The sequence below is a fragment of the Rutidosis leptorrhynchoides genome, chromosome 2, assembly GCF_046630445.1.
Source record: "Rutidosis leptorrhynchoides isolate AG116_Rl617_1_P2 chromosome 2, CSIRO_AGI_Rlap_v1, whole genome shotgun sequence".
NCBI lineage: Eukaryota > Viridiplantae > Streptophyta > Magnoliopsida > Asterales > Asteraceae > Rutidosis > Rutidosis leptorrhynchoides.
In genome coordinates this window covers 197314273-197320998 of record NC_092334.1, presented here as the reverse complement: position 1 = coordinate 197320998, position 6726 = coordinate 197314273, and the positions used below count along the sequence as shown (strand labels likewise).

General features: G+C 34.4%; 1 non-coding gene across 1 annotated transcript; it reads right to left on the bottom strand.

Moving 5' to 3' along the window:
* Nucleotides 1–6105: 6105 nt before the first annotated feature.
* On the bottom strand, nt 6106–6212 carry LOC139894766 (small nucleolar RNA R71). Its single transcript, XR_011775251.1, has one exon. It is a non-coding gene; the product is annotated as a small nucleolar RNA R71 (small nucleolar RNA).
* Between the last annotated feature and the right edge of the window lie 514 nt (nt 6213–6726).

Genomic DNA, 6726 nt, shown 5'->3' with positions numbered 1-6726 from the left:
AACAAAGAAGGTATTCAGGTGGATCCAGCAAAGATTGAAACCGTTGAAAAGTGGAAAACCCCAAAAACTCCGAAACACATACGCTAGTTTTTAGGACTAGTTGGTTACTATAGAAGGTTCATCCAAGATTTTTCCAGAATAGCAAAACCCTTGACAGCATTAACGCATAAAGGGAAGAAATTTGAATGGAAAGATGAACAAGAGAAAGCGTTTCAATTGTTAAAGAAAAAGTTAACTACGGAACCTATATTGTCATTACCTGAAGGGAATGATGATTTTGTGATATATTGTGACCCCTCAAAGCAAGGTCTCAGTTGTGTATTAATGCAACGAACGAAAGTGATTGCTTATGCATCTAGACAACTGAAGATTCACGAACAGAATTATACGACGCATGATTTGGAATTAGGCGCTATTTTTTTTTGCATTAAAGACTTGGAGGCACTACTTATATGGGGTCAAAAGTATTATATATACCGACCACAAAAGTCTTCAACACATATTTAATCAGAAACAACTGAACATGAGACAGCGCAGGTGGATTGAATTGTTAAATGATTACGACTTTGAGATTTGTTACTACCCAGGGAAGGCAAATGTGGTAGCCGACTCCTTGAGCAGAAAGGACAGAGAACCCATTCGTGTAAGATCTATGAATATAATGATTCACACTAACCTTACTACTCAAATAAAGGAGGCGTAACAAGGATTTTTAAAAGAGGGAAACTTAAAGGATGAAATACCCAAAGGATCAGAGAAGCATCTTAATATTCGGGAAGACGGAACCCGGTATAGGGCTGAAAGAATTTGGGTACCAAAATTTGGAGATATGAGAGAAATGGTACTTAGAGAAGCTCATAAAACCAGATACTCTATACATCCTGGAACGGGAAAGATGTACAAGGATCTTAAGAAACATTTTTGGTGGCCGGGTATGAAAGTCGATATTGCTAAATATATAGGAGAATGTTTGAGGTGTTCTAAGGTCAAAGCTGAGCATCAGAAACCATCAGGTCTACTTCAGCAACCTAAAATCCCGGAATGGAAATGGGAAAACATTACCATGGATTTCATCACTAAATTGCCAAGGACTGCAAGTGGTTTTGATACTATTTGGGTAATAGTTGATCGTCTCACCAAATCAGCACACTTCCTGCCAATAAGAGAAGATGACAAGATGGAGAAGTTAGCACTTCTGTATTTGAAGGAAGTCATCTCCAGACATAAAATACCAATCTCTATTATCTCTGATAGGGATGGCAGATTTATTTCAAGATTATGGCAGATATTACAGCAAGCATTAGGAACTCGTCTAGACATGAGTACTACTTATCATCCACAAACTGATGGGCAGAGCAAAAGGATGATACAAACGCTTGAAGACATGCTACGAGCATGTGTTATTGATTTCGAAAACAGTTGGGATCGACACCTTCCGTTAGCAGAATTTTCCTACAACAACAGCTACCATTCAAGCATTGAGATGGCGCCGTTTGAAGCACTTTATGGTAGAAAGTGCAGGTCTCCGATTTGTTGGAGTGAAGTGAGGGATAGACAGATTACGGGTCCGGAGATAATACAAGAAACTACCGAGAAGATCATCCAAATTCAACAACGGTTGAAAACCGCCCAAAGTCGACAAAAGAGCTATGCTGACATTAAAAGAAAAGATATAGAATTTGAAATTGGAGAGATGGTCCTGCTTAAAGTTGCACCTTGGAAAGGCATTGTTCGATTTGATAAATGAGGGAAATTAAATCCAAAGTATATTGGACCATTCAAGATTATTGATCGTGTCGGACCAGTAGCTTACCGACTTGAGTTACTTCAACAACTCGTGACTGTACATAACACTTTCCACGTCTTGAATTTGAAGAAATGTTTTGCTAAAGAAGATCTCACTATTCCATTAGATGAAATCCAAATCAACGAAAAACTTCAATTCATCGAGGAACCCGTCGAAATAATGGATCGTGAGGTTAAAAGACTTAAGCAAAACAAGATAACAATTGTTAAGGTTCGATGGAATGCCCGTAGAGGACCTGAGTTCACCTGAGAATGAGAAGATCAAATGAAAAAGAAATACCCGCACTTATTTCAAGAAGATACTTCCACACCTCCAACTGCTTAAAATTTCGGGACGAAATTTATTTAACGGGTAGGTACTGTAGTGACCCGAACTTTTCCATGTTTATATATATTAAATGAAATTTATATTTACATGATTAAGTGTTTCCAACATGTTAAGCAATCAAACTTGTTAAGACTTGATTAATTGAAATAGGTTTCATGTAGACAATTGACCACCCAAGTTTACCGGTGATTCACGAACGTTAACACTTGTAAAAACTATATGATGACATATATATATGGATATATATATAGTTAACATGATATTATGATAACTATGTATCTCATTAGATATTTTAACAATGAGTTATATACATAAAAATGAGCCTATTGAATTAAAAAACTCGAAAACGATATATATAACGATTATCGTTATATCAACGTCTTACTAATTACATATGAATCATATTAAGATATTGATACACTATGTTTAACATGATAAAATGATAATTAAGTATATCATTAAGTATGTTAACAATGAACTACATATGTAAAACAAGACTACTAACTTAATGATTTCGAAACGAGGCATATATGTAACGATTATCGTTGTAACGACATTTAATTGTATATATATCATATTAAGATATATTAATACATCATAATATCATGATAATGTAATAATTTAACATCTCTTTAGATATAATAAATAATGGGTTAATAACATTTAACATGATCGTTAACCTAAAGGTTTCAAAACAACACTTACATGTAACGACTAACGATGACTTAACGACTCAGTTAAAATATATATACATGTAGTGTTTTAATATGTATTTATACACTTTTGAAAGACTTCAAGACACTTATCAAAATACTTCTACTTAACAAAAATGCTTACAATTACATCCTCGTTCAGTTTCAGCAACAATTCTACTCGTATGCACCCGTATTCGTACTCGTACAATACACAGCTTTTAGATGTATGTACTATTGGTATATACACTCCAATGATTAGCTCTTAGCAGCCTATGTGAGTCACCTAACACATGTGGGAACCATCATTTGGCAACTAGCATGAAATACTACATAAAATTACAAAAATATTAGTAATCATTCATGACTTATTTACATGTAAACAAAATTACACATCCTTTATATCTAATCCATATAACAACGACCAAAAACACCTACAAACACTTTCATTCTTCAATCTTATTCATCTAATTGATTTCTCTCAAGTTCTATCTTTAAGTTCTAAGTGTTCTTCATAAATTCTACAAGTTCTAGATTCATAAAATCAAGAATACTTCCAAGTTTACTAGCTCACTTCCAGTCTTGTAAAGTGATCATCCAACCTCAAGAAATCCTTGTTGTTTACAGTAATATATCATTCTAAATCAAGGTAATACTCATATACAAACTTTGATTCAATTCCTATAACTATAACTATCTTAATTGGAGTGATAATCTTACTTGAACTTGTTTTTGTGTCATGATTCTACTTCAAGAACTTTTAAGCTATCCAAGATCCTTTGAAGCTAGATCATTTCTTGTCACTTCCAGTAGGTTTACCTACTAAACTTGAGGGAGTAATGATGTTCATAACATCATTCGATTCATACATATAAAACTATCTTATTCGAAGATTTGAACATGTAATCACTAGAACATAGTTTAGTTAATTCTAAACTTGTTCGCAAACAAAAGTTAATCCTTCTAACTTGAATTTTAAAATCAACTAAACACATGTTCTATATCTATATGATATGCTAACTTAATGATTTAAAACCAAAAAATACGAAAAACACCGTAAAACCGGATATACGCCGTCGTAGTAACACCGCGGGCTGTTTTGGGTTAGTTAATTAAAAACTATGATAAGCTTTGATTTAAAAGTTGTTCTTCTGGAAAAATTATTTTTCTTATGAACATGAAACTATATCTAAAAATCATGGTTAAACTCAAAGTGGAAGTATGTTTTCCAAAATGGTCATCTAGACGTCGTTCTTTCGACTGAAATGACTACCTTTACAAAAACGACTTGTAACATATATTTTTGACTATAAACTTATACTTTTTCTATTTAGATTCATAAACTTAAGTTCAATATGAAACCATAGCAACTTGAAACACACAAAACGGATTTAAAACGAAGAAGTTATGGGTAAAACAAGATTGGATATTTTTGCTTGTTGTAGCTACGTGAAAATTGGTAACAAATTTATATTAATCATATCCTAGCTAACTTATATTGTATTATACATGTATTCTAATATATTATGTAATCTTGGGATACCATAGACACGTATGCAAATGTTTTGACATATCATATCGACCCATCTATATATATTATTTGGAACAACCATAGACACTCTATATGCAGCAATGTTGGAGTTAGCTATACAGGGTTGAGGTTGATTCCAAAAATATATATACTTTGAGTTGTGATCTAGCCTGAGACGTGTATACACTGGGTCGTGGATTGATTCAAGATAATATATATCGATTTATTTCTGTACATCTAATTGTGGACAACTAGCTGTAGGTTACTAACAAGGACAGCTGACTTAATAAACTTAAAACATTAAAACGTATTAAAAATGTTGTAAATATATTTTGAACATACTTTGATATATATGTACATATTTGTTATAGGTTTGTGAATCGATCAGTGGCCAAGTCTTACTTCCCGACGAAGTAAAAATCTGTGAAAGTGAGTTATAGTCCCACTTTTAAAATCTAATATTTTGGGATGAGAATACGTGCAGTTTTATAAATGTTTTACGAAATAGACACAAGTAATTGAAACTACATTATATGGGTGAATGATCGAAGCCGAATATGCCCCTTTTGCTTGGTAACCTAAGAATTAGTAAACCGATCTACTAATTGACCTGAATCCTAAAGATAGATCTATTGGGCCTAACGAACCCCATCCAAAGTACCGGATGCTTTAGTACTTCGAATTCGTTTTTATCATGTCCGAAGGATTTCCCGGAATGATAGGGGATATTCTTATATGCATCTTGTTATTGTCGGTTACCAGGTGTTCACCATATGAATGATTTTTATCTCTATGTATGGGATGTATATTGAAATATGAAATCTTGTGGTCTATTATTATGATTTCATAATATATAGGTTAAACCTATAACTCACCAACATTTTTGTTGATGTTTTAAGCATGTTTATTCTCCGGTGATTATTAAGAGCTTCCGCTGTTGCATACTAAAATAAGAACAAGATTTGGAGTCCATGCTTGTATGATATTATGTAAAAATTGCATTCAAGAAACTTATTTTTGATGTAATATATTCTTATTATAAACCATTATGTAATGGTCGTGTGTAAACGGTATATTTTAGATTATCATTATTTGATAATCTACGTAATGCTTTTTAAACCTTTATCGATAAAATAAAGGTTATGGTTGTTTTAAAAATGAATGCAGTCTTTGAAAAATGTCTCATATAGAGGTCAAAACCACGCTATGAAATCAATTAATATGGAACGTTTATAATCAATATGAACGGGACATTTCAGTTTAACCTACTTAGACCGCTAAGAATTCTACCGACACATCCTTTCTTCTATCTGATATCATACATTGTACCCATCCGACGAGATCCACACTTACATGTTGATAGTTCGACGATGGCCGCACGCATCACTCTCGCTGACATCACCAAACCCTCGTTAGAAGGACGAGGAGGACCGATACTCTATCCAGAGGTTAACGGAGCGTCTTTTGTGCTTAAGCATAGCATCATACAACTTATTCAGAATCACTGTCTATTCCATAGCTTACCAATTGACGATCCCAACTCTCACATAGATAGATTCCTCTCCTTATCTAACTCATATAAGCAAAACGGGGTTGAACAAGATGTAGTTCGTCTATATCTATTCCCCTATTCCTTAACTCTTCATGCAAAATCCTGGTTCGAGGGGTTAGAACCCAACTCTATCACCTCATGGGAGGAAATGGCAACAACTTTCTTAATCAAATACTTTCCCCCATAAAAACAAATCAGACTTAGGAATGATATCGTAAACTTTCAACAAGTATGCGATGAATCACTCTACGCTGCATGGGAAAGATTCAAACACTTGATTTGAAGATGCCCGAATCACCGTCTTCAGAGCTCTGATCAAATTTTGACCTTCTACAAAGGTCTAAAACGGAACAACAAGTCTACTCTTGATGCTGTTTCTCAAGGTAACTTCATGAAATTCCCTGCTGACGATGCCTGGAGATTGATCGAGAAGATGAGTATGCACCTTCACGATTGGAACACGGAAGAGCACATTTCATCAGCAACACCGCCTTCTGCCTCTGATCCTATCGAAATTAAAACCATCAAGTTTCTCTCGGACCAAATAGAAAACCTCACCAAAGAAGTCGGAGAGCTAAAGAAACTCCCGCAACATGTGTCTCAAGTGCAATTATGCCAGAATTAACTAACCCACATCCCGACAAGGTATACAAGGCTGAATGTGAGGACTCTGTTGTCTACTTCGATAAGATCCTAGCTCATCTACATAACCCACCCACTAAACCCACTACCCCACTAGAGAAAAGTCCAGACGATGTCCTACTGCGAATCATCCACATGATCACAGCAAGACATAACGCAGCTAACTTAGTCATGA